Source organism: Lampris incognitus, chromosome 11 (genome assembly GCF_029633865.1).
Source record: "Lampris incognitus isolate fLamInc1 chromosome 11, fLamInc1.hap2, whole genome shotgun sequence".
NCBI classification, from domain to species: Eukaryota; Metazoa; Chordata; class Actinopteri; order Lampriformes; family Lampridae; genus Lampris; species Lampris incognitus.
The window spans coordinates 26,248,371-26,274,881 of NC_079221.1; the positions used below are offsets into that span (position 1 = coordinate 26,248,371).

Genomic DNA, 26,511 nt, shown 5'->3' on the forward strand with positions numbered 1-26,511 from the left:
TAATTATTAATGAATACACCCTCTAAACGAATTGTTTTTTTTAGCTGAAGGCCTTCAGCTAATTTAAGTTAGTGTTTTTATTCCTTAAAAATCCCTCAGAAGTAAACCTTTTAAAATACTTTAGAGATTTATGATCGAATTTTGTGTATGAAGACACCACCCATGTGGAATTTTCACAATTTCAAAATAACTTTTTTGTAAATATTAGCATTGGTCACAAAAGGTATAAGAAAGAGAGAAGAAACCTTTTTAAAAATGGAGGACATGCCGCTTTCTGGAAGAGATTATTTTTTGAGGCCAAAATATTTTAAAGATAGCCATTGGGGGGAGGGAGATACGGTTCATACGATGAGTCATCAAAGGTCATCTCAGACCCCCCCCCCTTTTTAAATTTGGGCAGCCATTTGGGGGGAAAAATACAGTTGATATGATGAGTCATCAAAGTTCCTCTCAGCCCCCCCCCCCTTTAAATTTGGGCCCTTACCCGTTGACAGCCATAAATATTTCTATCAGAAGGGGAAAGAGCAAGGAGGTGTGGTAGTAAAGGGGGGGGTAGAGGAATAGGATGGATATAGGGAGAGGAGGAGAAAGGGAGCGGCGTTTGGGCGATGGCGATGATGCAGTCTGTCAATCAAACGGCAGAGATTACAGCCTCTTTCCCCTTCCCGCCCAAATCCAAAGCCCATCACATCTTTCTAGAGATACTGCAGTAGTAGTGGTAGTAGCAGTAGTAGTAGTAGTAGATACTCTATAGGCCTCCTGGCTGTTACTCACTATTTCTTGAAGAATTTGGAGAATCTGTCTCAGGTCTTCTTACTAATTCTGATGAGATTCTAATTTTGGGTGATTTCAGTATTCATCTGAATAAGGCTGCTGATCCTCTAAGTAAAGTCTTTCTAGCACTAGGTTGATACTTTTGGGTTCGCTCAGTTTGTTCAAGAGTCGACTCACTGCAGTGGTAACACCCTTGATTTGGTTTCATCTAAAGGGATAGCTGTTTCTGATCTGAATGTCTTGCCAACCACATCTACTGTGTCAGATCATCTTCTCATCAAATTTGAAGCATTATTGGCCTGTCCAGTTAATGTTGGCACAGATGTAATTGCCACTCACCACATTGGTCCCTCCACTGTAGCTGCATTTGGCCAGCAGCTGCCTGAAGTCTAGGCTCCTTTCACTGTAGTGACTGACTCTGTTGAAAATTTCACTAGTGACTTAAATGTGGCCCTCTCTAGTCTCGATTCAGTTGCAGCTCTCGCTACCAGAACTAGGCGGCTAAAGAGGCCGACACCCTGGTTTAATGATGACACACATGCTCTTAAGTGGGCCTGCAGGAGACTGGAACGTAAATGGAAAAAATCAAAATTGGAAGTTTTTTACCTATCTTGGCATGAGTGTTTATTGAAATACAAGCATGTTTTATCTGCTACAAAAGCAGCATATCTCTCTCACTTAATCAATATTAATAAACATAACCCCAGATTTCTCTTTTACACTATCTAAACTTAATAAAAAGCTGCCGTCTATTAGCTGCTCACCATTCACGGCCCATGAGTTTCTAGACTTTTTCTGCAATAAGGTTGATGAGATCTTAAAACAAAATTAGTTCAACTCCAGCTGCTCCTGCAGATCCTTTCTTACCAAATTCACATCTATACAATGAGTCACTGATAGTCCCTGTTATTACAGCTTTTGAGACAATCTCTCTTGATACTTTGACTAGTGTCAGCTTTTAAACAAACTACTTGCCTATTTGACCCCTTACCAGCAAAACTTTTTAAAGACCTCTGGCCTTTTCTGGGACCTACAATGCTAGACACTGTTACTTACAACTGGCATTGTTCCCAGCAGTTTTAAGACAGCTGTGGATAAACCGCTACTTAAAAAAACGCACCCCGATCCATGGTCTCTTAATAACTATCGACCAGTCTCTAATCTTCCATTCTTTTCTTAAGTACTAGAGGGAGTTGTGTATCAACGACTTTCAACCCATATAGAAGAAAACCATCTGTATGAAGTCTGTGAATGTTCTCATTCATCCAGGTCGTGGTTATCCAAAGGAGTTGAATCAAGTGCAACTAGACTTGGTATATATCCGTGAAGACGTTTCGCCTCTCATTCAAGAGGCTTCCTCAGTTCGTGCCTTTCTGACTAGACGAAGCTAATCTGCACTTGATTCAACTCCTTTTGATAACATCTGTACGAACCTTTTCAGTTGGCTTTCAGGGCCTGTCACTCCACTGAAACAGCTCTGACCAGAGTGGTGAACGATCTTTTACTAGCTATGGACTCTTGATTCCACTTCTGTACTTCTACTACTGGACCTCAGTGCAGCCTTTGACACCATTGATCACTATATACTATTAGACATTAAATTGTAATTTTAATGTCTCTACCTTAGCGCTCTCTTGGCTTAAGTCCAACTTATCTGGAAGAACACACTGTGTCTGCTATAGTAATATTACATCAAAATTCTCTGATATTAAATATGGTGTACCTTAGGGCTCAGTTCTTGGCCCTCTACTTTTCTTTCTATATTTCACCTCTTGGCCAAATTATATGCAGTTATGGAATAAATGTCCATGGCTATGCTGATGATACTCAGCTGTATGTTCCTATTAGGGCTGATGATCATACGCAAATGACTAATTTAGAGGCCTGCTTGGCTGCTGTGAAAAATTGGATGCCACTAAACTTGCTGCTTTAAATTTCAGATAAAACCGAGACGCAGGTCATTGGCCCTGCTAGAAACAGACACCAATTTGATCAAGTAATGATAACAATTGACAACTCTGTGAATTCACAAAGTGTGGCAGCCAAAAATCTTGGTGTTACGTTTGATCCCAGCCTTTCCTTTGATAAGCACATTAAAGAAATCACCAAGACTGCCCTTTTTCACTGAAGTAACATTGCTAAAAATCGGCCTTTTCTGTCCATGGCTGACGCAGAGACTCTGATACATGCATTTGTTTCATCCAGACTTGATTACTGTAATGTTCTGTTTTCAGGTCTGCCACATTCTAGTACTAAAAGTCTTCAGATGGTTCAGAATGCTGCAGCTAGAATCCTAACTAAATCTAGGAAATTGGAGTATATTACACCAATTCTTGTCTCCCTTCATTGGCTTCCTATCCATGTTAGATCAGAAATCAAGGTGATTCTGCCTACTTATAAAATCCTAAATGGGCTTGCCCCATCTTACCTGTCTGGTCTTAAACTGTACATTCCATCCTGAGCTCTTCACTCCCAAAATACAGAGCACACATGGGTGCTCTGTATGTGGGAAACAAGAAAAATTTAAACACTTTCTTTGGACTAAAACTAAAAACATAGTGTGATTTTTAACACCCCCACCCCCAATCTCCTGATGTGCACTTGATATTTTTTAAGGGCTAGTGGCTGTCCACTTACAGACCCTTAGGAATGGGGTCCTATCATTTTTATTAAACATTACACTTAGAAACTTTGATCTGTTTAAAAATTGTTTAGCAACTTCTTCACCTCAATCTTCTGTGAGCTAGCTAGCTATCTGAGCGTTAACAATGTTGTGATAAAGCCAAGCAGCTTGTAAGAGCTATCCTAAACCTAGACCTGGACAAACTGAGATCAGTGATTGCACCAAAACCAACCAACAAGGTTTAAAGGATAAGTGTATCTATGGACTGCTATATCCTGGCAGTGAAGCAGCAACCAAAGCCATTGCCAGGACAATGGGAAAACTCTTGATGTTGTATTTGCTGCATCATCCAAGGGCGTCACCCGTCCAGTGGTGGGTCTTACAACCGTCAACTACCCCCTGACCCACTCCGTTCAGGGGCAGCGAGGATTTGGAAGCTCAAAGGGGTTGTGTTTTGTTTTTTTTTTATTGGAGAGGGATTGGGCGGGAATTCCTAACCTTCCCGGCTCATACTCGGCAGGGCGCCAATGGGGACGGGGCTTCGAGGGTGTGCGGCACTTGCGGCGGATGGCATGGATAACCTGGTACACGTCAACACTCTCATCCAAAGGGAAGAGTGTACAGAGCTGGGCACCGACATCCGGCTGGATCTCCTTTAGAGGGAAGTTTGGAGATGATGGGAGGAAAGGGAAAAGAAAGAGTGAAAGGACAGGGTGACAGTGAGATCCTTTTTCTTTTTTTTTTTATTACTTTATTAATCCCCCGTGGGGGAAATTCTTTCTCTGCATTTAACCCATCCTAGCTGTGTAGCTAAGAGCAGTGGGCAGTCACCGTGTGGCGCTCAGGGACCAAACCCAGTTCATCTTGCCATGCCTTGGTCAGGGGCACACACAGGAGTATTAACCCCAACATGCATGTCTTTTTTTTTTTGGATGGTGGGGGAAACCAGAGTACCTGGAGTAAATCCACCGCAAAAATGGGGAGAAAATGCAAACTCCACACAGAGGACGACCTGGGATGACCCCCAAGGTTGGACCAAACCCAGGACCTTCTTGCTGTGAGGTGACAGTGCTAACCACTGGGCCACTCTGCCGCCCAGTTTATTAACATAACTACAAGTTAGGCCCTGTAGGTGATTAAAAAAAATAATCTTAAAACTGATATACTTGGAGTACCAAATGATATGGCTCAAGACCCAAACATATAAAAAGAGAACACTGGGCATCAAGGTGGCTTGGTGGTCTATTCTGTTGCCTACCAACACAGGGATTGCCGGTTCAAATCCCTGTGTTACCTCCGGCTTGGTCGGGCATCCCTACAGACACAATTGGTCATGTCTGCAGGTGGAAAGCTGGATGTAGGACAGCTGATGATTGCTTATGGCATGAAACAGGCTTGTACTGTCTCATAAAGAATTTACTTGACTCAGTGGAGTTTATATTTTATATATATATATATATATATATACACTACCGTTCAAAAGTTTGGGATCACCCAAACAATTTCGTGTTTTCCATGAAAAGTCACACTTATTCACCACCATATGTTGTGAAATGAATAGAAAATAGAGTCAAGACATTGACAAGGTTAGAAATAATGATTTGTATTTGAAATAAGATTTTTTTTACATCAAACTTTGCTTTCGTCAAAGAATCCTCCATTTGCAGCAATTACAGCATTGCAGACCTTTGGCATTCTAGCTGTTAATTTGTTGAGGTAATCTGGAGAAATTGCACCCCACGCTTCCAGAAGCAGCTCCCACAAGTTGGATTGGTTGGATGGGCACTTCTTTGAGCAGATTGAGTTTCTGGAGCATCACATTTGTGGGGTCAATTAAACGCTCAAAATGGCCAGAAAAAGAGAACTTTCATCTGAAACTCGACAGTCTATTCTTGTTCTTAGAAATGAAGGCTATTCCATGCGAGAAATTGCTAAGAAATTGAAGATTTCCTACACCGGTGTGTACTACTCCCTTCAGAGGACAGCACAAACAGGCTCTAACAGGTACTATTTAATGAAGATGCCAGTTGGGGACCTGTGAGGCGTCTGTTTCTCAAACTAGAGACTCTAATGTACTTATCTTCTTGCTCAGTTGTGCAACGCGGCCTCCCACTTCTTTTTCTACTCTGGTTAGAGCCTGTTTGTGCTGTCCTCTGAAGGGAGTAGTACACACCGGTGTAGGAAATCTTCAATTTCTTAGCAATTTCTCGCATGGAATAGCCTTCATTTCTAAGAACAAGAATAGACTGTCGAGTTTCAGATGAAAGTTCTCTTTTTCTGGCCATTTTGAGCGTTTAATTGACCCCACAAATGTGATGCTCCAGAAACTCAATCTGCTCAAAGAAGTGCCCATCCAACCAATCCAACTTGTGGGAGCTGCTTCTGGAAGCGTGGGGTGCAATTTCTCCAGATTACCTCAACAAATTAAGAGCTAGAATGCCAAAGGTCTGCAATGCTGTAATTGCTGCAAATGGAGGATTCTTTGACGAAAGCAAAGTTTGATGTAAAAAAAATCTTATTTCAAATACAAATCATTATTTCTAACCTTGTTAATGTCTTGACTCTATTTTCTATTCATTTCACAACATATGGTGGTGAATAAGTGTGACTTTTCATGGAAAACACAAAATTGTTTGGGTGATCCCAAACTTTTGAACGGTAGTGTATATATATATATATATAGCATCCCCGCGACCCTGAGAGCAGAATAAGCAATTCAGATAGTGGATGGATGGAACTTTTTTTCAGGGGGTAAAATTGGTGCAATTACCTGTCCGTCACGGCCGATCTTGACAGGCTTATGTTTGTTCCAAGGGTTAGAGAGGTGGGTGGTTTTTGTAAAGGGCAACTCAAGCCTGGGAAAGTAATAAAGACGGAAAAGTGAGGAAAAAAGAAAGTAAAAGGAAGATAAGGACATAAAGCTGGAAATAAATAAATAATAAGTGCACTTCTATATTTTGCATTCTAAGACCACTTTAAGGCTAAGAGTCTAACACAGGCTGAGGGGATTTTCCAGAATTTTTTTTCACTGTTTTACCAAAACACATTGCATTTACAAAATAAAAAAATAAAGGGGTCTGTGGCCAATGCTAATATTTGACTGGTGGCCAACTCCACAATTTGCCTGATAGCTAACATTACCATTTAGCTGGTGGCTTACACTTCCTAGCATTTAGCTGGTAATTAGCCCTTCAAATTACTTTGATGGTAGTTAACTTGAGCATTTGGCAGGTGGCCAATGCTCATATTTACTAAGGGTTAACAATAGTATTGTTTGTATTATATAGTATTATTGGGTAATGGCAAAGGCCTGTTGGTATGCGTGTTTTTATGTACTTCCTGTACCTGCAGAGCCAGTCAATCTTGAACACACCACTAAGCATCTTGGCATTTATGCCAGCTGGTAGAAGCCAGTGGATGGATGACCCGCCATGGTGTGACTCAGACGATAGCTGGGCAAAACCTCAAAAAACATTTTAAAAATGTTTTTTAATTCACTCCCATTCTTATCAGAAGTGAATTCATAACCCTGATCAATAATCAATCACTTATTAAAATTAGTTTGGGATAATCAAATTCAGATTTGAATAAAAGCCTGATTAAGTTAAAATAAACAAATTGGGTGTCCGGGTAGTGTAGCAGTCTATTCCGTTGCCTACCAACACGGGGATCCCATTACGAATCCGTGTTGTCTCTGGCTTGGTTGGTGTCCCTACAGACACAATTGGCCGTGTTTGTGGGTGGGAAGCCGGATGTAGGTATGTCCTGCTCGCTGCACTGCCACTTCCTAGAATAGTGTGATTCTCCCATGTGCTAAATCCCCCTGGCAAAACTCAACATTGTCAGGTGAAAAGAGGCGGCTGACGACTCCACATGCATCGAAGAAGGCTTGTGGTAGTGTGCAATCCTCTCTGGATCGGCAGAGGGGGTAGAGCAGCGACCGGGAAGGCTCGGAAGAGTGGAGTAATTGGCCGGATACAATTGGGGAGAAAAGGGGGGGGTACCCAAAAGTCTAAATTTACACCGATTAATTCATCTGTTGATCCCAATTTACAGTCTACTCACCCCAAACTAAATTGTAACATTCCCAACTCATGGTCTGATAGTAATGATTATGATCATTTTGAAAATGAAAACAATGGCTGCACTGGGAGAGGTTAGGGTGATTGCTGCTGTAGAATTTCTTTTAGTAGAAGTTGAATGTAATGCCTCATTGAAAATAACCGAAAACGTGCATTCAAGGGCATCATTTCCCAGAGTAACTAGCTACATGGACTGACCTGCTAGCAGTAATGGTGTTTACTTGCAGATCAGCATGTTTGGATATGTAGCGTTCCAGTTTTACGTCAAAAGGGTTTGTGTCTCTGACTGATTAAAGGCTGATCCAATCGCCTGCAAAGTCATTTTGATCCATTTACAATGCCCCTAACACAAACAAATTCCTATTAAGTCTTGCCAGAAGACATTAAGGGGACCAAAATATGTGGGCTGACTTTGCAAGTCTATAAATAAAAGCAAAACTGATTTCTTTTTTTACAATGGTAAAAAAAAAAAAATTGGCGAATAAACATAAAAATGCAAGTGCATAGTTTTAATTTGGATTTAAACATGGCAGATAATTCATCTTATGCTTAAAAAAAACTGTCTGGATAGATCAACCGATGGTGAAAAAGCAAAAGCTGCCCTACATCAGCTAGCTCACTTTGGGAAAGTTTCACATGGGCACACCAAACATGTGGATTAATTATTCCAAGAGGCTAAGAGATGCATCATTGAAGCTACATGATTGGATGACTTGTTATGATCAGCCACTTTCAAACATACATTCCTTAACAGCCACACCAACATGAACCCTGGTTCTGCCGAATGATAGAAGCTAAGCAGGTGTGGGTTTGGCTAATACACTGGGATGGGAGATGACCAGGGAAAACAACGTTGCTGCTGGAAGTGGTGTTGATGGGCCACTAGGGAGCAGTCTTCTCCCTGGTCCTAATAAAAATAATATCCCAATGCCTCAGTGCAGTGACGGGGACAATGTGTTGTAGGAGATGCCGTCTTCGTCTTCAGATGAAACGTTAAAACTGAGGTCCTGACTCACTGTGGTCATTAAAGATCCCATGGCACTTATTGCAAACCGTCAGGGTTCCCCGGTGTCCTGACAAAATTCCCAACCTGGCCCTCTCCATCTGGCCACCTAATCATCCCCCAGTATGATTGGCTGAAATAATTCCTCCCTCTCCACCTCAAGCTGATGTGCGGTGAGAATTCTGGTGCAAAATAGCTACCATGCATCACCCAGGTGGGTGCTACACATTGGTGGTGGTTGAGGTGCCCCCCCCCCTTCATTGTGAAGAGCTTTGAGTATCTGGATAAAGTGCTATATAAATGTAATCCGTTATTATTATTATAACTTTATTTATATAGCACTTTTCAAACACAAATTACCAAGGGCTTTACAAAGACATATAAACAAGAGAAATTACCAGACAAATAAAAGTAGAATTGATAAATAGTGACAAGCGACAAGTATGAGTTGCTAAAACACAGTAAAAACAAGAAAAGTAAAAACCGAAAAATTGCAGATTCAAGAGAAAGCAATTCTGAAAAAGTGAATTTTTAAGAGATTTTAAAGATACAGAGCTATAAGTACAGGCTGCCTAATAAAGTGGGCATTTATCAATGTTGAGTACTCTAAGAACAAACTCTTGTTCTTGAGGAGTTCATGCTTGTGAAGTTGAACTTGGGGGCACAAATTCACAAGCGATGCGGAAGTCTTGCCGGGGTGTTACACCATTATCTGTGATCTGTTGAGTTTAGTGAGCCTATGAATAAACATGCATTCTTCAATGTTATCGGATGAACCTACCATTATGTACATTCAAAAAGATGAGCTTGAGCTTTCTGACCATGTATGGCGAAAGTGGTTTAAAAAAACGGTTTGTAAAGCCTATTTCTGTCATATGGTGGTCATATGGTGTGCTTTCTAGATAGCCAACTGGATATTTCACAATAGCAATTTCACACACTTTTTTATTCTACCACATGCTATGCATTGTTAGAAAGCTTAAGAAGTTAGAGTTTCAAATGTATAGATGGCAAGTAGGTTAATTAAAAAGGTATGAGGCATTATCTAATCAAAGGGTCACAGAATATGACACATCACACATTTAAATACAACATCAGTATTGCGCAAAACCCAGAGCTAGCAAGGGCTCCGATTTCTGAAAAAGTCAGAGCAAATTGGCAAAAATTTGAAATCTACACAATTGAACTTGCCATACATTTTCTCAGAAGTGAACATGGTGACAAAATAACAGCAATGATATAAGATAAAGTAATAAACTTGCATTAAATCGATCAACCCATGTATCCCTTTTTTTAAAGCCAAAATGTTTTCCCTTCAATGATTCCATCCTCTGTTTGGGCTGAACAAAGATTTCTTTTCTAGGTCGATCCATTTCTCAGACATTTTTAGATATGCTCTTACTTTAACTTGTCTACATATAAACTCTTGCTTCAGACAAATTCCTGCTGTGAACAAGTCGTCGGTACCTGGTATCCCTTATGTCAGTGGTTCTCAACCTTTTTGGGGTCCTGGACCCCCTGCGTATTTTTGATCTACCCTGAGGACCCCTCCACCTGATCTTGGGGGAGGGGGGTTGCAATTTGATAGAAACAGTAGAAACTGCATTTTAAATTGCATTATAGCATTTATTCACTCTTTGGGGCAAAAATAAGAGCTTTCAGTTGTAACTTAGATATATGTAACAAAACAGAATTCTTATGCAGTAACTTTCAGATATGTGACAAAACAGAATATGTATTCAGTAACTTTCAGATATATGTAACAACAGAGTTTTTATGCAGTAACTTTTAACAATGCAAACAGGAGCGAAATCTCTTATTAAAATACAATAAATTACACTTGTGAAACAGATGTAATTAGAGAAAAAAGTCCTGTTACCCTTTATAGTTTAGGTAGATAAAGGTCTCAGTCACATTTGAGTAAAATAATCCTATTTCTATAAATGTCATAGGATCTTTTTTTTAAAGATATTTTATTTTCACGGACCCCTTGCAATTACACCACGGACCACTAGGGGTCCGCGGACCCCCGGTTGAGAAACACTGCCTTATGTTAAGGCCGAGAGAGCCAGAGCACAAGAATTTCATTGAATTCTAAATACATATGACAAAGTTGAACTTGAACTACATTCCTTATGATTGGTTCTCTCAATCCTCAGAAAGCATCTTAATATGGGAATCTGATGGCTTTTGTTCACATTATCATCGCTTGGTACTGTTTACACAAATGTTAGTAGGTTGCAATCAGCAAATCGCTGATACAAATTTTATGGAATATTGACTCCAGCTGGTGTTCCCGCATGAGCCAGACATAAAATTGAGGGAAGATTTAAGGGTTAGGGTAGCATGTGTGAATGAGGTTATTGTCTGAATAATTCATAACATTACAGGAACTCCACTAGCATCAATAAAAGCCTGTCTGTCGATTTAAAGGAAATGATTTCAAAAGGAAATTTCAAGGAAAATTTTCATCTCATCTTCAGCCGCTTTTCCAGGGTCAGGTCGCAGTGGCAGCAAGCTAAGTAGGGCCCTCCAGACGTCCCTCTCCCCAGCAACGCCCTTAAGGAAAATTCTATCCAGATCATACCATTTTATCACCAAGCCCCACTAATAATCTTGATTGGCAACATAATAATCCTAGTTGACTGCGGTAATACTCATGAAGATCCTTAAAATCTTAACATGCACTGTGTTAGACTGTCTACCTAAAATATTATCCCATTTAATCTCACTTTGGCCAATTTTACCAAGTAAAACTTGGGACATTTTTCTTACCTTGGAACTTTCCACTCTCACAGACAGAGAAAATAAGGATGACACACCTCGACGAGCGAAAGGCAGCATTCAGCTTCTTTTCATTTACTGGAAGGGTTGACCACACCCCCTACGACTACAATTAGACCGCAACACTGTATAATGATGGCTTACAGCAGTTCACTAAATGCAAATACTTCTCAACCATAGCAGTTAACCTACGGTTAGAATCCCAAATGTTTTTGTTTTGTTTGTTTGTTTTCTGATACCGGGTACTGCAGTGGTATCTGACCACTCTGAATTGCAGAGATCCATATGAAAAGGAACTGAAAAGGAAAAGGAACTACCAGCATCTTCTCCACCACCAAACAAATTTAGAAAAGTACATGGCTGAATCTGGATTTTGTCTGTTGATGTTGTAGTGTCTGTCAGTAATGTGAAGACGTAAAACGTTATGCACCGCATCATGAATTAGTTGATTAAAATAAATCAATGACAGAAAATCAAAAATGAATTTTGTTAGAAGGTATATATTCAGGATTATATCCTTTACTCCTCAGTTGACTGAATTATGGTATTTTTGAAATTCAGTAGGTATTATTAACCTAAATAGCAATCATTCTGAATAAAGATAAAGAGATATGAATTTAATGGTCTTACCTTGGCTTTGGCCAGAGAGATATTTTCATGATTGTGGCTCTTAATTAAAAAGAATCTTGCATCTCTGAGGATATATCTCAGTTTACTTGTCTGGTCTGCAGAGAGATAGAGAAGATGATGGAAGGATATATGAGTGAACAGCCCATTTGGTGACAGAGTCTTATAGACTGAACAAAAATGGTGTCATGAATTACAAATAAAACTAAGAGATTTAAATGTTTACGAATCTAACAGGTTTCAAAAGTTCAGCACAACTCTCAAATTTTCTTTTTCTATTTTTCAAGGAAAATTATATCTCTCTGCATCTAAATCAGCATCATAAACTTGTCACTTGAATAAAAGGGACACGTCCATCCATTTCATTATCCAAACAGCTTATCCTGCTCAGGGTCACGGGGATGCTGGAGCCTAACCCAGCAGTCATTGGGCGGCAGGCAGGGAGACACCCTGGACAGGCCACCAGTCCCATTACAGGGCCGACACACTCTCACCTAGGGACAATTTAGTATGGCTGATTCACCTGACCTACATGTCTTTGGACTGTGGGAGGAAACTGGAGCACTCAGAGGAAACCCACAGAGACATATGGAGAACATGCAAACCCCACACTAAGGATGACATGGGACGACCCCCAAGGTTGGACTACCCCAGGGCTCGAACCCAGGACCTTCTTGCTGTAAGGTGACCATGCTAACCACTGCGCCACCATGCCGCAGGGACACAGAATATCATAAATCCAAGACACTACTCTTAAGAGTACCTTTTTTGGGGGGCGGGGGGATTTTTTTCCCTCTTTTTTCCTCCCCAATTGTACTTGGCCAATTATCCCACTCTTCCAAGCCATCCCGGTCACTGCTCCACCCCTTCTGCCGATCCGGAGAGGGCTGTAGACTACTACATGCCCCCTCCGATACATATGGAGTCCCCAGCCGCTTCTTTTCATCTGACAGTGAGGAGTTTCGCCAGGGGGACATAGCACATGGGAGGATCACATTATTCCCCCCAGTTCCCCCTCCCCCCTGAACAGGTGTCCCAACCAACCAGAGGAGGTGCTAATGCAGCAACCAGGACCCACATCCAGCTCCCCACCCACAGACACGGCCAATTGTGTCTGTAGGGACGTCCGACCAAGCCAGAGGTAACACTCCCCGTTCAAACCAGCATTCCCAAGAATGTGCACATCCTCATCCTTGAAGGAGTGGCCACTGGTCTGTAGATGGGTGTAGACTGTGGAGTCCTGGCCTGCTGCATTAGCTCTTCTGTGTTGTGCATCTTCTTGGCCAGCATCTATTTGGGTTCCCCGATGTACAAGTCATGGCAATCCCCCCAGCACTTAACAGAATACACTATATTGCTCCGTTTGTGCCGGGGGACCCGATTCTTGGGGTGGACCAATTTCTGGCACAGCCTGTTTTGGGGTTTGAAAACAACTGTGATGCAATGTTTGGAAAATACACGTCTCAACTGTTCCAACAGTCCCACCACATACGGAATCGCCACTGGTTTACGCTTAGGCAGCTGTTGTCCTTATTTTCGATTGGCTTATGCACTGTTTGGGCATCCTCCTGGCTTTGACAAACACCCAATTAAGATAACTACACTTAACCATGGCCTGTTTAATGTGGGATATCTCCCCTTCCCCAGCCACTGTGTCAGTAGGGACTTTGTCAGCTCGGTGGTACAGCGTCCTGATGACTCCTAGTTTGTGCTCCAGTGGATGATGACATTCAAACCTTAAGTACTAGTCAAACCTTAAGTACTGATCAGTATGTGTTGGTTTATGGTAAACATCAGCAATCAAATGTCCCCCATCGCCAATTGTAATTTCAAAGTCTAAGAAGGCTAATCTTGTCATTTTTCACATCCTCCCTGGTGAACTTGATGTGGTTGTCCACAGAGTTAATGTGGTCAGTGAGATGTGGTATGTCCTGGGATTTAATTTTACCCAGGTGCCGTCCACAAATCTGAACCAATGGCTAGGTGGTGTCCCTGGATAGGACAGAAGAGCCCTCTTTTCCACTTCCTCCATATACAGGTTGGCCACTATAGGCGAAACTGGGGAAAACATCACCCAATGCTTCTGCCTATAGTACTGCCCCCTGTATGTGAAGTATATGGACTGAATAATAATACTAATAATTTCATTTATATAGCACCTTTCTATAACAATGTTACAAAGTGCTTCACAAAAAAAAGAAGAAAGATAAAACCAGACAAGGCAGGAATAAGAGTAAGATCAAAACAGAGTAAAAATAAAAACGGTAAAAATAAATACAAATATCAAACATTTGTAAAAGCTTTCATAAAAAGAAAAGTTTTAAGATGAGATTTAAAAGAAGCTAAAGACTTAGTTCGTCTTAACTCAGCAGGAAGAGAGTTCCATAGTTTGGGGGCTCTAACAGCAAAAGCCAAATCACCCTTTGTAACCAACCAAGACCTGGGAATAACCAACAGCGCTCCATCTGCAGATCTTAATGGTCGAGGGGGGACATACCAAGTCAATAAATCACAAATGTATAAAAGAGCAATACCATTTAAAGTCTTAAAAGTGAGCAGTATATTTTTAAAATCAATTGGAAATATAACGGAGCCAGTGTAGGGAGGCAAGCACAGGAGTGATATGGTCATGCCTCCTTGTCCCTGTAATGAGCCAAGCAGCGGCATTTTGTACCAACTGCAGACAGTGGAGGGAGCCCTTGCTGATACCAGAGTAAAGTGCATTACAGTAGTCGAGTTGAGAAAAGTTAAAAGAGTGTACGACTTTTTGCAAATCGGCAACTGGTAAAAATTACCTAATTTTGGAGATTAGCTTGAGTTGGAAAAATCATGACTGAACAACATGTTTAATTTGATTGTCAAAACTGAGGTTAGCATCAAATATAACCCCAAGATTCCTAGTAGCCTGTTTAAGACTACCTGACAGACCATCAAGATTAGTAGCAAACGGACTGATGGAATTTTTGGGACCGAACAGAATGACCTCAGACTTATCATCATTAAATTTAAGAATATTTTTGAGCATCCAGGATTTAATGTCGGTGAGGCAAGTTGTGAGATTTGCTAGGGGGCTAGGATCAGTGGGTTTTAGTGGCATGTATAACTGAGTGTCGTCAGCATAAAAATGGTAGAGCACATCGTGATTTTGAATGACCTGGCCAAGGGGCAGCATGTATATGGAGAAGAGAGGGGGGCCAAGAACTGAGCCTTGAGGGACAACACAACTGAGCCACTGAGGAGGTAGTTACCCAGAAAAAAAGAAAAAGTTCTGTTGGACTGAAGACAGCTTCAGGAGCAGGGGCCTAAGACGACATCTGTCGTCATTTCACAATGCTGTGAATCCAACTATTCCCCATTCCTCTGTGAATAGTACACAGTCATTGTAATTCTAGTTAATGGTCACAGCAATTTGCATATGAACCAGATCGTTGTTTTCAGTCGTTATGCCACTGTATTGTTTATAAGGGTGGGGATACCTGCAGTCAGTTGAGACTGAAGAGGTCAATTAAATGAGTGATGAAACATATCTCTCAATAAATGTGTCCAGATGAATGGATTCAACTTTCTGTGATTTCCTTACCTGGATTATTGAGCATGTATAAAGACATGCCAAGAAAGTGATCCAGTGCTATTTGCGCGTATTTAAATTAGGTAATACGCATACTTTTGTCACAAAATTTGCCCCTTTCTATGCAAATGAGCCTGATTGCAAAAAAAAAGTCCAATTCAAAAACACCAGCGCTAGTGAAAATTAAAATTGGTGGTAACTGAAGCACATTTATGATGGGTGTCACGCCCAGACTTTCCAGTGATCATGGCAGCGGTGACTAGCCAGGCCAAGGCATCATAATGGCAGATATTTTGAAGGAGAATATCACTTTCTGATTTGACTATGAAATCAATCGCAGATACAGGTTGCCAGTTCAAACAATTCTTGCTATACTTGATGACATCAAGGACGACATTGAGCCTGCCAATAGTGTTCTTGGTATAAAGCCACCATTTACTACTGCACACCATTTATTACTGTGCATGCGTCGGCATTGTGTTGGCCTCGGCATTGGATCCTACTGCTAGTAGGGTCTGTCATGAATTGACACTTTTTTATCTAGTTTTTAGCGTCAACATTACTTTACTTTTAACAACTTTTAATTAATTTTATGGTTTACCTGTACTACTTTCTGGATTTTATCGGATCATCGATTGTTGAACGGACTTGATCGCACTGGAGTCCCCGATGCCATAGTGCTTTCGCTGTTTGGCGAAAACTGTATCAGCCCCCTGCTGTGGTTGTAAATTCGCGGTTTCATTTTAATTTTTTATTTATAATTCCTCACTGAACTTTTTGTTTGATTTCTAGAAATACAGCCGTGTTCCCATTTTCAGTCTTCAAGCCTTGGGAAAAATGCCTCCCCTCTCTTCGCCCTCCACTGAATACATCAGCTGTGCCACACTCAGCCAGAAAAATCACAGAGCTTGAAAAAAGAATCTCTTTGCTCTACCAAATACAAGAGGATGAAAAAGTTATTGACACTTTGATTGCTGCTTCCCAAGCTGATGTCCCAGAACTGGCTGATGATCAGAACCAGGGTCATGAAATGCACTGCGAAGTGGCTTTCAGAGATAATGAGCCCCACGCCGATGACTATGCAGACACTATTCCCTGGTCCAGCCTGAACCTGCTTGAGACCAACACCACGTCGGATCTGGATATGTGCTTTGGCTAAACCAGCGAGCAAGACCTAAGACCTGTTCTACCCCCACAGTGTCAAACCCTGAGCTCTGGACAGATATTGTCCAGGGTAAAAGAAGACTCAGACACAGCAAGCACAGTTCCACAAATGTCTCAACAGAGGATCGGCTGGAGAACAGGTTTATTATACTGGATGAGCTGCCTGTCAGTGAGCACAATGATAATGCCACAGTTAGCCCATGGCTTGCTTCCTGCTTGACAACTAGAGAGAGACTCGGACGGAGCTGCCTTTCCCCTTCGCCTAAGGCTCTCCAACCGCCACGCAACACTGTTTGACTACACCCCGGTCAACCCAGCTGATGCTCCTGTTCCGAACCCCTCTCCTACAATGATGTGTACCGACACCGCAGCCTCCACACCTCTTGTGGCTAGCAATGTTCAGGTGGCTTGCCGCTCCACTGCAAAGCAAAATCATGGCCCTCATCTCAGCCAGTGACTTCCCGTCACAAAACTGAGAGGCCGTGCTCAGAAATGGAAGTCTTCCTTGTCCTGAGTTGGTAGGGAATCCCTCTCGCAGGTCTGTTGTTGCTGTGTCATCACAACACTTACAAGCTCAGACACCCCTTCATAAGCCAGAGACATTTACACAGCCTGCGGAAACAGACTATGCTCTCTCCAACCCTGAGAACCCACAGCTGTCAGCTCCTCATCCCCTCTTCTCCCCTACTACATTAATAGTGGGGGATTCCATAATCAGGAACATCCACTTCTTTAATGCAGTAACACACTCTTTCCCTGGTGCCACAGTCCCTGTCATCCTGGCTAAGCTCCCGGGGCTGCTTAGCCCACTCCTTACTTCTACCAACTATGTGATCGTGCATACTGGGACTAACGATACAGCTTGTCAGCAGTCTGAACTAATCAAAAATGATTTTATTGACCTTTTCAGCTTTTTAAGTATGTGCGGAAAGTCTGTTTGTATCTCAGGCCCTATTCCAACACTGGCCTGCGGAGTGGGGCGTTTCAGCAGAATCCACAGCCTGCACACATGGCTCATCTCTGTCTGCAGTGCTCACAATATTGGTTTTATTGATAATTTTAATCTGTTTTGGGATCGTCTCTCCTTCAATGCTGACGGAGTCCACTCAAACAGGCTGGGTAGCCGGATGCTAGCGGCCAACCTACAGCACGCAGTACAGGCCTCTCCACGTGACTGACTATTTACATCCCACTCTTCCCTCCCGGAGCCTCCGCTTCCACCTGTGGTGGCACTTGAAGGTACTGTTCCACCCACTGTCTCCCTCCGCTGGCCCCATCTGTCCTTGACCCGCTTGCTGGGAATTTTCCCCATACAGACTATTATTAGGCACCGTGCCTCTCATCCAAACGACGTACCTCATAGCAGAAACAACAACCGAATATCTGGAGAAAATATCTGCAATTTACATCCTATTCATTGTACTCCTGTTGGTTTTAATTCTGCTTTGACAGCAAATAATTTTGGCCTATTGAATGCGAGATCTCTGGGTAATAAGTCATTTATCATTAATGACGTTATTGTTTCTAATAATCTGGACTTTTTTATGATTACTGAGACATGGCTGTCCCCAGGGGACACTGTTCCCCTGATTGAGGCTTCTTCTTCTTCAAGGCTTCTTTGTTAGCGAGGGTTGCCAGCACCATCAGGATGACATGCTTGCCAAACAAGTCTCCTCCAGTTCTTTCTGTCCTGAGCTGATCTTGTTGCCTCCGATATTTTCAGACTAAGCCATTCTTTGATGTCATCATGATACTGACTTTTTGGTCGGCCTCTCTTGCGCTTTGCTGGTGTAGTTCCCAAAATTGCCGTCTTTGTTAATTTACTTCAACCTGGACGACAGGTACGCCCAAAGAATGTTAGCTTTCTTTTCGTTATATGTGCCATTAGTCCTCGTTTTGTTCCTAATTCGTTAAGGATGCTCACATTCGTTCGTTTCTGTCCAACTTATTCAATGCATCCTACAATAAAGCCACATCTCTGCAGCCTCAATCCCGTTTACCATCGCTTTCTTCGATATCCAACTTTCAACTCCATATGACAACACTGGCCAGACGAGTGCTTTAAGTAGACTGACTTTCACTTCTTTTCTTATTCCCCTATCTTTCCATATTGGTACCATCTCCATCATTCTTTTCTTTGCTAGGGTAATTCTGATTTTTATGTCATCTGTAAATCACCATAATTTTTCTTAACTGAACCCAAGTATTTGAAGCTCTTTAGGTGTTCTACATCTTGTCCATCTACTGAGATTACAATATCTGATTCACCCACTTTCATGCACTTTGTCTTTTTCACATTCAAACTGAGCAACCTCTTTTTCCCCGCCTCATTTACTCGACTCAACATTTCGTGTGGATCTTGCTGTCCATCAGCTGCTAATACCATGTCATCTGCAAATCTAAGATTGCTTATCTTATAACCACCTATGCTCACTCCATATTCATCTATATCTGCCTCACGCATCACTTGTTCTGTGTATAGTGTGAATAAGCGTGGTGATACAATGCAACCTTGATGTACACCCTTCCCTATTGGAAAAACTTCTGTGTTCTCACCATTCCATGTCACCACTGCTGTCTGGCCAATATATAGACCTTGAAGTAGCGCAACAAGGTGTCTAGGGAAACCCATTTCCAGCATGATGTTCAAGAGCTGTGCGTGGCTTACTGAATTCAAATGCCTTTGAATAATCAATGAAAATCAGCATTGCCTTATTATCTGTGTTAGATGCCTGTTCAATTAGTGTTTGCAGTGTTACCAGCATTTCTGCACACCCTCTTCCTTGTCTGTAACCTGCTTGCTCATCTGACATGTCTGATTCCATCTTATCATTCTGTCCCAACAAGATGGATAGCATGATTTTACTTGCGTGACTAATGATGCTTATTGTGCGATAGTTTGCACAGTCATTGCTGCATCCAGATTTGAAAATTGTGACAAATTCCTGTGTTCTCCAGTCTTTCGGCCATTCACATGAACTCCAGATTTTGCAAACCAGCTGGTGTGGTGCTACTATAGCTGCTTGACCACTGTTTTTCAGAAGCTCTGCTGGTATTCCATCAACGCCTGGTGCCTTGTTAGTTTTTAATTTAGTGATGGCTTTTTCCACCTCAGAAAGAAGTGGAACCGGCTCTGATTCATCAAAATTTATAAATTTGAGAGGCGTCTCTGCATCAGGTTTTTATCAGTTGCCAATCTGCAAAAAGTTGTACATGCTTTTCATCTATTCTCGGCTTGACTATTGTAGTGCACTTTATTCTGACATCAGCAAGGGCTCCCTCCACCTTCTGCAATTGGTACAAAATGCCGCTGCTCGGCTCATTACCGGGACAAGGAGGCATGATCATATCACTCCTGTGCTTGCCTCCCTACACTGGCTCCCTGTTATATTTTTAATTGATTTTAAATTCTTGCTGCTCACTTTTAGGCTTTAAATGGTATTGCTCCTTCATACATTTGTGATTTATTGACTTGGTATATCCCCCCTCGACCATTAAGGTCTGCAGATGGAACCCTACTAGTTATTCCCAGGTCTCGGTTGGTTACAAAGGATGATCAGGCTTTTGCTGTTACAGCCTCCACACCCTGGAACTCTCTTCCTGTTGAGCTAAGACAAACAGTCTTTAGCTTCTTTTAAATCTTGTCTTAAAACTTTTCTTTTTATGAAAGCTTTTACAAATGTTTGGCATTTGTTTTTATTTTTACTCTTATTTGATCTTACTCTTATTTTTGCCTTGTCTGGTTTTATCTCTTCTTTTTTTTTGTGAAGCACTTTATAACATTGTTTTAGAAAAGTACTTTGCCACATGGATAATTGCAATCAGATGCAAAACAAGGGCAAATTGCATTCAACTGCAAAACTTCATGGGTGTGTTTGCAGTGTAATATCCTTAGTGTAATATCTTTTGTGAATTGGACCTTGTGACGAGATAGATAGTGGTTGCAAGTGATGAGCAATTCATGGTGCTGAATTTGCCTGTCAATCAGGAGTGAGTCTTAGAAAAATGAGACCTCGGCAGGTAGAAACAGATGAAACAGGAGGGGGGTTAACAACTAATTAGAATAGTTATAATTACGATTAAATTAAGTTCTTTCAAATCAAAAATTCCAAAATATAAGTGGAAAGTAATGTTCTTGCAACTGCATTGATGGTCTTTTTTTTTTTACTTGAACGTAGCTTAACCATTTCATATGATACGCTACTTCAGAACACTTTAACAACAAATATTAATGGGAACAGTACAAAAAATTGCAGGTGAATGATTAATATTCAAGAATTCACATTATAGACAATACCACTGACTATCCGTCTAACAAATTGGCCACAATTTCAAACATTGACCATACATGGTCCAGCCATATACTAGGTTTTGACCTAGTCTTGTTTAAATGTGGTTACCGCTTTTGTTTTATTTCAACATTAATAAGAAAAGACAGCATAAGAATCTCCAATGTCAAAAAGGCCCTCAACCTTATCAAGGCAAAACATTGTGTCCAGATGAACTGGATAACCTTTCTGTGATTTTCTCACCTGGATAATTGAGCATGCATAAAGACATTATCAAGGCAAAAGTTTAATAAAATGACAAATAATTTGAAAAAAATTTTTTTTTACCAGAGACAGATGCAGAGCCTGAATGGACGGATTCCCCATCAGAGAAGCGTCCAGAGGATGAGGCCCCGCCCCCAGCTGAGCATGAGTTGCCAACCTCACTGCATGTGACATAGTCAGTTCCTCCCTCATTGGTCGATCCCCTGCCATATTCTACCTTTTCGTCGTCCTCTTCCTCTCTCTCCTCCTTTTCCTCCTCCTCTTCTTCATCTCCTTTCTCCCCCTCTTCTTCCTCCATCTCCTCCCCTTCTTCCTCCTCCTGTGCCTCCTCATCCTCATCTTGATCCTCATCTACATGGGAAGCCCCAGCTGAGGAGCTGTCACTGTCATTCTCAGTCCCCAACTCTACATCCTCTTCTTCAGCAACTTCCTCCTCTCCCTCCCCCTCCTCGTCTTCTGACTGCTTGGTGTCCTTGGGGGCGGGACTGGGTCTCCTTTCTTCTCCAGGGCGCCTGAGCCTCTGCCAAGAAAACATGAGAAGGGCTGTATTAAAAAATACAGGTAGCATGGCAGACTATAACTGGACTCTGCTGTAATGCTAGCAGTTGACAATCAATCACTTTATTCACCAAATTCACAGGAATTTGACTTAGAGAACAAGAATGTTAATCACAAATGGGAGCATGAATCACAAATGGGGACAAAAAAAAACTTATAATGAAAACATGAACTAACAAATGGCTGGCAAAGGGATAAACTGTTAGATTAAATATTAGCTAGAATGAATAAATAAGGTCTGAAAAGAGAATGATAGCATTGTTAGTTGGTTAGCCAACTCTCCATACCAACAGGAATTTCTTTGTTCGGCAAAAATATTTACCTATACAATATCTATTTTATGCACAGACTTATACTGATTTTATCTTGTAAAAGATTAAAATGTTAATCGGAAGTATCATGTATAATCATCAAGTATAAAGAGAGACCATTAGCATCAGATATTAATTAGCTGTAATCCAGAAGTGAGGGACACCGGTAGTAAAAGAGACCAATAGCAACAACAGTCATTCTGTAATAATGCTAACAAATATGGAAAAAATGCATTACCAGCATCATGAGCTATGATGCCTATAAAAATCAAAACAGACTGCTAGCCCCTCTATTCTGTTAGCCCTGGAACACAGTACCTCAGACAGGCGGGGAGTCCCTCCTTCCATCCCACGTTCTGACTCTCTCCGGCAGGTAGGGGCTTTATTCCCATGGGCCTTGGTCTGCTCCACACTCCATGGACCCCTGACAGCCCCAAGGGCCCTTCGGTCATCATAGTAATCGTGTCGGTAGCTGGGTGCTGGGCGGCTCCTTTGGGTAATGGACTTCTTCCGACTTAATGGGGAGGGTGGCGGAGGACCCCTTTTGTTTAATTGTGGGACTGTAGGAGCATGACCAGAGGCACGGTGCATTTTGGAGTCAAGGCTGTCAGAGTGATCACTTTTCGTCTTGGCCCCTAGGCAGAGCAGAGCTGTGTTTACACCAAAATTATTTTCAGTGCTACCAAGCTAATGTGGTCAGAGATTCCATTACCCATGCGATAGAAAAAAATCTTGCAATAACTCTACTAGTGCTGCCACTACTAAAATTAACACTTTAACTACCAACTACTCTAACTTTTATTCGCTTTTAAACTGCTATAATTACTACTACTCTTGCTTTATGAAAAGTTGGAGTATCTAATAGTAGTAAAAAAGGGCACATTTCAAAAAACCATATAATTTCCCAATCATAATGTAATCAACTGTTCCTCTGTTCAAGGCCAACCTGCTAACTAAATTTTGTGAGTCTACCCATCCGTTTGTAAGATATTTTGGTGACAGCAAAATAGCGGACAGCAGTCCTTTTAGAAGGTTTCTGGCAGGATAACTGAAAAACAAACATTACCATAAGATTATGAGAAATTAAAGTTAAATAAATGGAAGGAAGCCTCACGTTTTTTGTCACAAAGGTCTCACACACCCTCTGGGTTGTAGAGCTCGTCGTCCTGATCCAGTGCCTCTGTCAGGATGTCTTCTAGAACATTCAGCTCCCCATCTGCAAATTTGTGAACAAAATTAAATAAAGACATGATACCATATTAACCTAAAAGTTAATGCGGTAACACGTCTGTAGTCTTTGCTAAAACAAAAAACTAAAATAAAACATACAAACAAAATACATTTGATTACAATTAGTTGTACTCGTGGTTATTTCCTTCCATATTACAGGTGCACTATAGGTAAGTAGTGTAGAGAAGATGAAATGCTTCACCTTCTCTAAGATGAAGCATTTATGTGCTTCATCTTAGAGATGTTTATCCTTAACCTAAAGCCATTAACTTTCCGTTCTTTTTTTTTCACTTTGCCTATTTTACTAATCAACAAAACATCTATGCAACGTTACTGTCAACTCAGTACAAACATTAAACAAGTATGTGACCTGTAATGTAACAACATGAATTCATCGTTACATTCACTCAACTTTAATCAAGGCCTACTGGTCCTCGATTTCACCAGTGCGGGGTGAAATCAAGGACTTTGTAGGCAAATGCACAGTCTGCAATGAATACGCCATTGAGCAACAGAGGGAGACAATGATGTCACACGAGCTGCCAACATGCCCGCCCCTGGCAGACTGTAAACCTAGACCTCTTCCAGCATGGTGGCAAAGATTTCCTCCTGTTAGTCGACCATTATTCTGATTTCTGGGAAATTTACCTTCTTCCACACCTCTCAGCTGAGACGACAAAAAAACGCTACAGGGCTACGTTTGCTCACTACGGTCAGCCTTACCGGGTCATCTCTGATAATGGGCCCCAGTTCTCATCCCACCAATTGCAGCGGTTTGCTGCAGACTGGGAGTTTGAGCACATCACCTTCTCATCACGCCATCGCAAAGCTAATGGTAAGGCTGAGGCTGCTGTGAAGACAGCCAAGAACTTATGCAAGAAAGCTCTCCGTGAGGGTAATGATGCCTGGAAAGCAATCCTGCAGTGGTGTAACACCAACAGAGAGTATGGACAGCAGTCCGGCCCAGTGCCTGATGTCGAGGTGTTTGAAGACCACACTGCCTGTGGCCTACAGGAGTCATGTGTGGTGACCGTGGTACTGGACCAGCTGCGTCACAGAAGATAGGTCTCCAAAGTGATCTATGACAAATGGGCTACACTTTATTTCAAGGGGTCGGAAATTACCTAGTAATTTCCCAGTAATAAGGTGGTAATTGTCATGTAATTTCTTAGAAATAAGGTTGAAATTACCTCGTGATTTAAGTTAGGGTTAGCTGTAAAATTACCTGTAAAAACTACCACCTTATTACTAGGAAATTACAAGGTAATTTCAACCTTATTTAAGAAATTACGTGATAATTATTGTAGCATTCCAGCCGGACTTTATTCAGACGATGCACTCCAATAACAACTGATGGGTTCTTGTTGCGGTATCAGACCATTTATTGCAGCATGTTACTAGTCACACCGTAGACACACCATAGAACCACCGTAAGAGCCAGCTAGGTGCTAAATAAATGATGATCAATGAACTATAAGTTGTGAATTCGTTCTGTGCATAGCAAACATGACCATCGTCTTCAACTTTCAGTTTAGTTCTGCCGTTTTCTCGCAGCGGCGCACAGCATCATGGGAGACCAGAGTTTTTCAAATAAAGGTCACATAACAAAAGGAAGTGTAATTCGCTGTTAATATCAATCAGGACTGTACTTTAGGCACCAAATACAAATCAATAATGAGCACCATACAAATCAATAATAATAAAAAATATTATGACAAAATTATATGGGTCATTTACACTCCCACCAAATCATTAATGTTTCGAATATAGAAAATCAAGCATAAACAAAAACAAATGATTTCTCAACTCAAAATGACCATAAACCATAAGTATCGTGGGAAAGGAGTGTCAAGTATTTTAAAACAAAATAAAAAAAACGCATCTCAAGAGATGCAAGACATGTGTTAGTTAGTAACTAACTAGTCACTATCTAGTAACAAGACTAGTTTTGGACTGGCCGTTCAAGCACTATCTGCTTGGTGAGCTGTTCACCTTTTTTGCCTAGGTTTCTATCCCCTAGACAGATCTTCACTCTCCTAACCAGTCCATCTCTATCTACTACAGTCTCTACCCAACCTCCATTCATTTCTGAGTCTCAGATATGAACACTGCCCGTAGCCAGTCGTGCTTGCATCGGAGAAGTGGTGTAACTCCTGTCTGGTGACCCCCCCAAAGTTTGCAGGTGCATAGCTCCGGGGAATGTCTATCTTCTCCATGTTGGTAAGGTCATTTTTCCATCTCTCCCACCGTGGGCGAAGTTCATCAGTCAGAGGATCATCCCAACCCGTTCCATGTCTGCGCATTTCCTGCAGTACTCCCTTTCCGATGAGCAAGAATGGGGCGACAAACCCTAGGGGGTCATACAAGGAGGCAACAGTAGACAGTATACCTCGGCGTGTTGCACGTTGATCCTTGAGATTGACGTTGAACTTCAAGCAGTCTGACTCGATGTGCCATTGGATCCCCAACGCTCTTTCTGAAGGTAGGTCATCCAAGGTAAGGTTAAGATCTTTGATTTCTGATGCACGTTCAGATGACGGTATGCTTTCTATTACAGCTCTGTCGTTGGACACAAATTTGTGGAGTCTAAGGCCACCCAGGGCACAAAGTTCTCTGGCTTCTCGAGCGAGCTGAATAGCCTTCTCTGTACTGTCCATACCTGCGACACCGTCATCGACATAAAAGTCTCTCAGAATAAACTGTGAACCTAGGGGGTATAGGTCTCTGTTCTCAGTAGCCAGGTACTTCAAGCCATAGTTTGCGCAACCAGGCGATGAGGCAGCACCGAAGATATGCACCCTCATTCGGTACTCTTGAGGTTGCGTGCTGAGATCTCCTTTCTTCCACCACAGGAAGCGCAGGTAATCCTGATCCATCTCGCTCACGTGGAATTGGTGAAACATCTTTTCTATGTCGCACATCAACGCAGTAGAATGCAGTCGGAAGCGAAGGAGAACACCATTGAGATTGTTCATCAAGTCGAGTCCGGTGAGCAGATGATCATTTAGACTGGTTCCCTTGTATTTGGCAGAGCAGTCGAATACCACGCGCAGTTTGTCTGGCTTCTTGGCGTGGTAGACACCATGATGAGGTATGTACCATTTTTCTCCTTCCTTCCCATCATCATGTACTTCCTCTGCGTCACCCTTTTCTATGACATCCTCCATGAACTTGATGTACTGTTCTTTGTATCTTTCATCCTTTGACAGTTTCCTCTTCAGATGGCTGAGACGA

General features: G+C 41.7%; 1 pseudogene; it reads right to left on the minus strand.

Annotated features, from left to right (window-relative positions):
* The window catches only part of LOC130120330 (YTH domain-containing protein 1-like), a 34,480-nt pseudogene extending 10,982 nt beyond the window's left edge, over positions 1-23,498 (minus strand).
* Between the last annotated feature and the right edge of the window lie 3,013 nt (positions 23,499-26,511).